Source organism: Urocampus carinirostris, chromosome 7, assembly GCF_059441175.1.
Source record: "Urocampus carinirostris isolate Australia breed hairy pipefish chromosome 7, RoL_Ucar_1.0, whole genome shotgun sequence".
In the NCBI taxonomy this organism is placed as follows: Eukaryota; Metazoa; Chordata; class Actinopteri; order Syngnathiformes; family Syngnathidae; genus Urocampus; species Urocampus carinirostris.
This window is the reverse complement of record NC_142355.1, coordinates 40224561-40235269: the sequence shown is the minus strand read 5'-3', so window position 1 is coordinate 40235269 and position 10709 is coordinate 40224561.

Sequence of the window (10709 nt, the reverse complement as noted above, 5' to 3'; positions counted from 1 at the left end):
AGTATTATTAATCAGTACTCTTTGTTGTTTGACTGCTATAAAAGAAAGTGGCACAGCAACAACTTCTTTTGTTGAACCTGTTTTTCGAGGTTGACAAACGAAAAAGCCGTCTTCATTCTGCTAAATTGCACATGACTCGACTTGTCACGATTCAAAAGCACAACTATTAGTCACCATCAAACATACTTGTGATAAAATATAACAAGCCTATAGACCTTTGAAAGATTTATCAAAGATGTTCTGACAAAATGATAATAAGGGGAGTTGGAGTGTGTATATGTTTTTGTAATAAAAGTTGTGTTTATCATTTTGATGGATGACACCATTCTCTCTTCTATTTTCGTTCATATAAAACAAATACATTTTTTAAAAAAAGGGGACCAGAATTTTCCCCAGCAGAGTGGGTGCCCGATTATCCATTCTATACTATTGTCACAGGCAAAACATCCATCCATCATCTGCACTGCTCATCCTCAGTAGGGTCACGGGGGTGCTGGAGGCCATCTCAGCTGTCCTCGGGCAGTGGGCAGGGGACACCCTGAACTCCGCATGAGCTCAGAACTGTGCCGGGGACGCGCTAACCACTCAGCTGCCGTGTCGCCTCAGACAAAACATGCGAAACCTATCATTTTTGTCGCACAGTATTCGATTGTTAATTGTAAATTTTGATCCATTTATGAATGCTGACAACTTAGTTTAAAGATTTTAGAATAATGTGATTTTCATTTAACATGTGTGTGTGTGTATCAAAATGTGGTTTATTGGACAGTTTAGGTCCTTTTTTTCTAAAATCAAAACAAAGAACAAAAGAAAGAGAGATGTATATTCATACTTTGTGTCAGTGTATGGAACAACATTTATTACAACATGAAAACACACACAATTGATTTTTGTAATCAAGTTAAATAATGCTTCGAAGCTCAATTTATTAAAACATCTGTATGATATTTTTCTTTTATATTCATTTTTTATACATTTTACACATTGTTTATACATTGTCATTCATTTGTGTTGATAGGTGCAAGACATCACGTTTGACTTCTTTGTGTTTCCCTTTCTGTTTATTTTCTTATAAAGAAGGAAATAGACAAAATAAATTGGGAGAATTGCGAGCCACTGGTGTAAAGGTATGATGGCAGAAGAAAGTTCAAAAGGAGGAAATGGATATATTCCCTGAGGGCGGGACTCTAATGACAAAGGCAGGTAAATGTTTGTGAGGAGCTCGATCACTGCCTTTTAGATCAGTCTGTGTCAGTCACAGTCAGCGAGCAAACATGAGTCACTTTGCATTCCTGACAATGTTTACTCTGCTCTTCCTCCATCAGGTTCACAGCGAAGAACCGGAACCTGCCATCCGAGCGCTTGACGGCACCATCGAGTTGGGATATTGTTTTGGAGTGGACTACATCTTAGTGTATAAATGCAGGTCGGAGGGTGATCAGCTGCTAGGCAACTCATCAGATCCCGAAGAGGCCTCAAATCTTCCTGCTCACCTGCGGGGTCGCATCCACATCAAAATTGTTAATCAACTGCTCGGGTTGCAGATCCGCCAGCTCACGCATTTGGACTCCGGGACTTATCGGAAGGAGTGCTGGCAGAACCAAACTCGAGTCAGTCAGCACTCACAGCTGCTGATCGTGTGCGACGACGAGATGGAAGCTGCCAAGATCGTAGTGGATGAGGGCAGCGGTCGGACCCAACTGCGGTGCGACACCACTTCCGGCTTCACAGAGGGAACATCTGTGCGCTGGTATTATGCTGTGCATCAGTCCAACAGACTTCAACTTTTCCTGGATACTAACGTGTCGCTAGACCCCTTAAGGATCGAGCTGTTTGGCATTGTTACAGACAAAAACAATGGCACATTGCTGCTGGTGAACAACTCAGTAATGAAGCAAAAAGAGCAGTTTTACTGTGTAGTGAGCAAAGGAAGCGAGTGTCGTAGTTTTCAGAATATGTACCAACCTGTCCACAGTGAGAGGAGGACAATCTTTGCTTCAGCCGGGGATCAAGTAGAACTGATGTGTCCCTTTGAAAGTCACAACCAGCTATGGGAGACGCCACAAGGAAACATGAACATCAGCAGCTCAAAGCGCCTCGACATTTTCATTTCAAGCAATGACAAAGATTTTTCTTTGGTAATCCCAGCTGTATCATACGAACACGGCGGCGAGTATTCTTGCGTGGCAACCACGCTGGACTTGCAGTACTCGCTGTCGCTTTGCCCTCAGAGCCAACCCATAGAAAAGGTCTGTACCAAAGGCGCTGAGGTCTTACTGGAATGCGACGTGGCCCGAGAGGATCTCAAGAGGGTGCTCTGGTTCCGCCAAGATTCAACTGGCGAACGTAAACTCATCCTGGACTCCAACGACGAGACCATAGAAGTCCCGGAAGATCTGAGAGGAAGGATGTCTCTGTCCGAGGGCAAATTTTCACTGATGCTGTCAGACGTCAATGTGAAGGACAGCGTCATCTACTGGTGCGTGGCCTTGGGAGAGACCGACTCGACAGACTATTACTATGACAACATAGAAGACTACGATGAGGATGGAGATTATGGTGATGGCCAGTACTGGTATGAAACACCCAAATGCATATTTAAACAGGAAAACAAACTGATTTTGACAGGAAAAACAGTCAAAAAGAGCACTGCTGAGTTTGCAATAATAGCCGTCGCAATGGTGGTAGTGGTGCTCGGACTGATCGGTGCAGTGATTGTAATGAAGAGGACGAGAAACATCGGGAAGAGGAAGAAGGCGTCCACATGGTCGAGACGGAAAGTGGACAACGAGGACGCCAAAAACAGTGAAACACAAGAGTGTACTAAGAAGTTGAATCCAGTATGAATGGAATATTTGGTGGATCTGTCATTGGAAGTCAACACTGGACTTTGCTATGATACATCAACTTTTTTTTAAATAACTGAGGACAAGTCTCTTTTGACCCAAAGAATTGAGCTTGTGACTGAAAATGTTTGTTTCTTCTTGTAGGCCTACTGTCAACCCGGTATATTTATATTTAAAAAATGAAGAAATAATAACGATTAGGAACAATTTTTACCAGACTGAGTGCAGAAATCTTTTTCAAAGCCAAAAAAGACCCAATCAGTACAATGATATATAGCTAAGGACCAAAAGAAACCGGTTAGACTTCCTTTCTGTGAAATGGTTACATGCTATTATAATAAATCTCTAAAGATGGGAGGCACTCACACGCTAAACAGGGGCAGGGACAATTTCAAAAAATGTTTTCCGAAAGTGTCATGTGAAAAGCATTAATATTAAAAAATAATAATAATAATTGTGTGTTCATTTTTTTCTCAATGGTTTATGAGAGAGTTTTTTAAATACAAGATTGGAAGGATTACTTTAAAAATCCAATCCAATAGTTACTAGTTAGCAGTTAAAAAATATAATCAGTATCATAATTCAAATACCGAAATATTCAAGTAATGTAACTTGATTACTTTTTATTACTTTTGGATTACTCCAATATCAAGTATGCTAATAAAAGAAAAAATAAACATAATGTAAATAAAACGACTACATTTTGCCTAAGATAAATTTACATTGTAACCATGAAAAAGAATTGGAGGAAACCTATGCGGGGAAAAATTTCTAAAATTTTTACCAAGTATGTTGGCTGTAATTGCCCAAGACAAACAAAAGGAAATGTTGACCTTACGGCCCTAATGGTTAATGGATCCAACTTACTTACTAACAGTTTCTATTCATCCATTTTCTGCGTTGCCTATCCTCACTGGGGTTGCAGGGGGTGTTGGATACCATCGCCACGATGGGCAGTGGATAGGAGACACCCTGAACTCACAGGGCGCACAGAGACGTACAACTCACTCCCTCATTCAACCCAGGGACATTTTGGACTTGACATGCATGTTTTTTGGAATGTGGGATGAAACCGGAAGGGCTGGAGGAAACCCACACAGACACAGGAAGAACATGCAAACTCTGCAAGGGAGGCCACGGTAGCTGGAATTGAACCCTGGACCTCCGCACCATGGGGCTGCACGTTAACCACCCAACTGTTGTGCTGCCCATAGTACAGTTTATAAATCAAAAATAAAACCTTCTCATTCACATGACAGACAAGATATACGGTAATCCCTCGGTTATCGCAGTTAATGGGGACCAAAACCACCCGCAAAAAGTGAAAATCCGCGAAGTAGCGACGCCCCTTCAAAAATGCTTAAAAAGAAATATATATGTATATATATATGTATATATATATATATATATATATATATATATATATATATATATATATATATATATATATATATATATATATATATATATATATATATATATATATATATATATATATATATATATATATAAATATATAGATATATATAGATATATATAGATATATATCTATATATATTTCTTTTTTTTTAAATTTCTTTTTTTTAATTATTTTATTTTATTATTTTTTTTTTTTTAGACCCGAGTAGCTCTCAACCCGCGAACGTGGAAACGCGAAGTAGCGAGGTCCCACTGTACTCTGTTTTACTTTACATTAATAGGACATAAATAACCTAACTTTGTTTTGAACACACCAAGTGTTCTCTTTGTAAATGTTTAAAAAACTCTGCGATGTTTTGTGTCCAAGTTAAAGTTGTACTTGTTTGAAGTGGGGATGCAAAAGCTCTTGACAATATTTATATTTACTAGGCTGTAGAATACAAAAATAAGTGATTGAATCATATTTATGAAATGTCTCTGAACGCATCACTAGTGCGCTTGTGCTCTGCCCTCACAAAATTGCAGGCTCACGCCAATTTAACAAAATGAGTGCTGCATTGAAGGAAAAATCAAATACAATTCAATACTTTTTAAATTCAATCGTTAGCACGTATTTAACCAATCTTTAATAAATGTTTCATTACTTTCATGTGAAAAAAAAACATTTTGGGGGGTGGATAATATTGTTTTTTTATCTTCCTTAAAGAAAAAAATTGGGTACAAGTGTGTCAACGCCTAGAAATAAATGTTAGCATTGTATTGACCCTTTGCATGTGACGTCACGCTACCTTTTCTGGCTGAAAGAGAGCCATGATGGACGGCAAAAAGCTCCCTAGCAGACGACAGAAGAATATAACCCTACTTTTTACGATGGTGATGTACTGCTGTCTGTGGAATGCTAACCGGCAAGGTTCAAAACTCTATTTTGAATTTTATCGTTTCCCTTTTGATGAAGACACAAGACGGCGATGTTTACCTGCAAATCAAACAGAGGGACTCACAGCCCTCAAGTTATTCTAGGATTTGCAGGGAGCATTTTTTACAAGTTATGTTTGATGTATTTTCGGTCAATTTTATGATAAGTAGGTATGAGTAATTTTGATTCGCCTGCAGAAGCATCTCACTCCCCTTAACATGAACGCACACTCGGTTTTTCCTATGCTTCTCTGCGCTGTGTTTCCAAAAGAACTAGTGTCACGATCGGAGTCTATATAATGTATTTATTAAGGAATATTGTTTGGTGTGTTTAACGCAAGAAAAAAGAGTGCGAGTTCGCATAAAATGGCAGTTGTATTTGTTGACTACCATTAATAAACCAGAGAACACTAAGGAAACCCGTCTCAATGCTATTTTACATAAAATTTAAAAAATGGTAACGCTGTGTAAGGCTAAACGGCGTCTTTGCAGAAGCTTTACCTTCTCTCTGCAGTAGATATGAAATCTAACAGCAAACTTTTCATATTCAGGTAAACATTTTCAGAAAAATAAAAAAACAAAAAGACTTTTAAATCATTAAATCAATCATTTAAACTTGTGTTTCTATGCTATTTTTATCACGCCTTTGTCTGCATGAGTTTCCCTGAGGTAAATAAACTGGGATGGGATTTATTCAAATGTTTAGGTGAAAAAAAGTAATAATTGTTTTATAACAAAATCTTACATACCTGAATCATAATTTATTTGTGAGCCTCAGAAAAGTCCCTCACCCTTCCAGCTAAGACACACTTTTTATCCCATTAATTTACTCTGCCCCCCCATGGGAATGTTTTTTCCACCATATAGACCTCGAGCTAAAATTAGTTTGACACTCCTCTTCTAAGCCATTATTACACGCAACAACATTGTCGGATAACCAGTATTAGTAGCTTTGTGGCAGTTTTATGATCAGGAACCAGAAATCTGACATAGGGCGAATACAAAATAACGCACCGACTTTAAATGCTAATTAGGACTGTACAGGGGTTCATTTTTAAATGATCTGTTATTCCTTTTAAACATTGGATATGTCGAAAAGTACCAGACGTGTTAATACTTGTAATTAGACAGCAAGGGTGACTACACAACTTTTATGTACAAATTAAACCATAAAAGTTTGTTATGGTTTTTGTGGGTGGACTTCAGTGAAGGGGAAGCAGGAACTGAGGAAAGGGTGGTATTTAATAACAAAACCAGGAACAAGGTCACAAACAAACAAGGGGGCACAAAACAAATGACATGTCCAAGCAAAAGATCCAACAGAGTCGAAACTAGAAACAAAAACTGAACCCTAGAATGGAACCAAACCAGAAACAGGAAACAAAAAACAAATCTGATTTTGTCAGTACCCGAACAGGCGCTAGACCCAAACGCGTAACGTTTTCACACCAAGCTTTATTTATGGAAGCGGAGCAGTCATGCGCAGGAACACGAACTCCAGTGATTCCGCGATCGCTGGGCAGAAGAAGCGGGGTAGGGAAAACAGGAAGCCTGGGGCAGACGAGCAGGATACCGGACAGGACCGGACAGGACCGTACATGACAGACGGGATCGATACGGGATACAGGATAAGGAGGCTTGGATCAGGAATCGTTACAGTATACGGGAGAGACGGGATCGATACCGGATACAGGATACAGGATACAGGATACAGGATACAGGATACAGGATACAGGATACAGGATACAGGATACAGGTTGGGAACAGAACGGGAGCCATAGTCGAAATGCTTTCCTTTCAAGTGCGGAGGTTAGTTGATGGACTGACAAGAAGTGACTGGAAGCGTTGAGGGGAACCATTCAGGAAACGAGAAGCAGCTGGAGCCTAACGAGCTGGCACAGGTGAGGGCAATGGGCAATCATGGCAGATTTAGAAATGCCAATGGAAATGAAATGACCCGATGACGTGATGAGCTGAGAAAAATGTCTTTAAAAATATCAGGATAATTGAGGACATGTTTGTGGTGATTGGACACACCTGTGTCCTGATCCAAACCTGGTTTGCGCCCTCTGATGGAAGGTGGCGTACTTGACTCTAACAATAACTACATTTTAGATTAAATTAGGGATTTTACATATTCATTTATTCACCATTTATTTGGATTTCTTAAAGACATTTTGTCTAGATCATTACCATGCATGCATGCTATTGTTTAACCATCACTAATACCACTACTGATGAAGTCAAGTCACATTTATTTGTATCGCATTTAATTATAAAATGTATCAAAGGACTGTACAGGCCATAATTACACCATCCCCTGATCCGAAACCGCCATGTCGGATAGGAAAACCTCAGCATGATAAGAATAAGAAACGTTAAGGGGCCACACAAAATGTAATCCCCCTTCAAGGATGAACAGGCTATCCTAGATGTTGCATTGGGTAACAATACACAACATGTAGTCAACATAAATAAACAATAAATTAAACATGGGTAATGTTTAGAATTGGTCAAGAAGTCCAAAACATTCCCATCTCAGCCGTCTGGTCGATGCAGATGATGACATGCTTCAGGTATAGGTGCTGGTCCGCTGACTTCTCCCGTTTCGAACTTCTCCCTCATTTCACCACCAGTAAAAAAGCCAGAAAGTACAGGAGTAATGTCTTGCAAAGGAAGGAGCCATGGAACAACAACAGACAAAAATACATCTCCAAAATGCCAAAGGATGTGCGGGAAATGAGCCGCTCAATACTTGTCTTCTTGCATAATGCTACGCTCAATGGGATGTGTTTGCGGAGATTGTAGCTCGAAATTCCTTTATGGCTGGGATTTTCAAAGAAGCGAATCCAGGGAGACCAGGACCAACCAAACGCTCTCAATAAAAGTGACTTCCCCTGAGGTCTGAAAGGCTTTACAGAGATTTGATTTTGAGTCTGGAGGCCAGACGTTAGCAAGGAGGAGGCTGGAATGTTTTGATTTCAAATTGGATAACTCCTGCTCCTCTGTGCGATTATCACAATTTGCTGAAAACCTTTGGCATGTTATCTTGCATGTGATGTCATGAAGAAAAACGACAGTCTGTGATTTTTAGCACCAACTAGTGGGAAAGGAAAAAAAACTCTACAGTGGTGTCTTTACATATGAGCTAAATTTGTTCCAGGATCGTGCGTGTATTTGGAATTGCTCGTCTAACGGGCAAATTTACCTGATACGAAATAAATGAAAAAAAACTAATCAATTCCAGCCTCCCAAAAGCATCCAAGCTAACACTATATAGACATAAATCACGTTGCAATGCAAAGGTCACAACGAGCTGGCTTGCCATTGTCCTTCAACTGTAGGACTAGCTGTAAGGCATCATGTGCAGTTGTCATCTTAAGACACGCCAAACAGTTGTTGTAGGATACTAAAGTTCCCTACTGGCTCTTTTGATCGATCTATTTATAATCACATCTTCTGAATATATTAGGTGGGCAGAAGCACCCATCCGTTATGAATTTATCATGCCATCTTACTGTGGACTTCGTATCTGGTGGCTTGTTTTTGAATTTTCTGCAAAATGCATGTTGAACAACAGTCCATGATTTAGTTTTTGCTAATTCAAGCACACAAAACGTCTTTTCTGCTTGAGTGAATACCGGTATTGGGTTTGAAAAATAATTAAAAAATCAATAGCCATACAGAACAACTTAAGGTAATTGGCTTTAAAATTGCAAGACTTTTATCTTACTACTATTCATAGTTAAGGTGCTATGGAGACTTCAAATGTTCCCAAGACTTTTGGAACACACTGATTACAGGAGAGAGCAAATTGAGCTTTCAGTTGGTTAGGTAAGAAAGTTACCTGACTGTCTCTTCCAGGCACTGTTTGTACCACAAAAATGAAGAAAGATTATTTGGCGGTGAGGTACTTTGAAACTGCATTGAGTTACCTGCTCTGCATGAATGCAGCAGATGATAATACTTAATTATTGGCATATGTCTTCAAGTATTTTTTTGCCATTCCAATGTAATTGCTCTGAGACCAAACGTTTTACAAATATAAATGTAAAGAGCAAACGACACTCAGCACAATATACCATACATGGCTTACTGTCACAATGTAACTTCAATAAAATATTGAGACATTTTTTTAATCCGAATAAAAGTTCAACTGAGTTACATCTTCTCAATGCATTTCATCTTGAGAGAATGTTCCAATCATTCCTGTTCAAACCTGCGTTTCACACATTGTTTGTGTAAACTTCCTGCAGGCTCATCCATTTAGCGGTGGTATTGCTCAAAACGTATCCAAGAGTGAAATTCTGCTGTGAAATTCAATCATCAAGGTGTGATGGAGCCCATTCCTTAGTCCTGCCCACATTAAAAGAGGCTTGGAAAATCAGGATGTTATTGTTTTTTTTTGTAAAGCTATTCCTCAAGTGACTCCTTATATTAATTGTGCTTCTAATTACTTATAAAACAAAAACAATAATTTGTAATCACTGCAATACTATCAAAAGACCAAAATGTTGGTATTTGGACTGGTTAGTTTGAGTTTGAACCAGTACACAACAGACTATCACATAATGATTTTTTTGTGATCTTTTATAAACATGTATGCACTGTACGTATGCATGCATGCATGCACTGTATGTATGCATGCATGCATGCACTGTATGTATGCATGCATGCATGCACTGTATGTATGCATGCATGCACTGTATGTATGCATGCATGCATGCATGGACTGTATGTATGCATGCACGCACTGTATGTATGCATGCACGCACTGTATGTATGTATGTATGTATGTATGTATGTATGTATGTATGTATGTATGTATGTATGTATGTATGTATGTATGTATATATGTATGTATGTATGTATGTTTGTATGTATGTATGTATGTATGTCCCAGGGCCATATCATCCTAGTGAGAAGTACACGTTCACATTCTTGACTCTTCCTGGGCGATTGATACAGAAAAGGGAATTCCCAGCCCCCTTCGCTCAACCCAACCGATGTGTCGCAACACCCGTCGTTGAGAATCATTAGGTGACAGAACCCCCTAATTCCAACATCTCATGCCTAGCGCCAGGCAGAAAAACACCAGGTACCAATGATGTAAGTCTTAGATATAATGCGGCCGAGACTCAAACTGACGGCCGACTTACCCCTACCCTGGTTAAACGTAACTGAGGCAAAATTTCTCAAGCAATGGAGTGCACAAAATGGGACCAAAATTTTGCTAAAGAAAAAAAAATCTGTTTTTAACTGAAAAGAATGCATGAAAAATGCCAAAATACTTCCAAATGTCATGAACCGGAACAGGATAAGGACCCAGATGCGTGACGTTTCTCACACAAGCTTTTATTTTATGGGAAATGGGGAGTCATGCATCTTAGGCAGCGGTCTGGCATGGAAACACAGGGAGCCAAAGACCGAGAAGATCGATACCAAATTGCCCGAGCAGATATCGGACAGATGGGATTGATACCGGACAGGGCGGGACAGACAGGATTAATATTGAAACAACATCTCGAA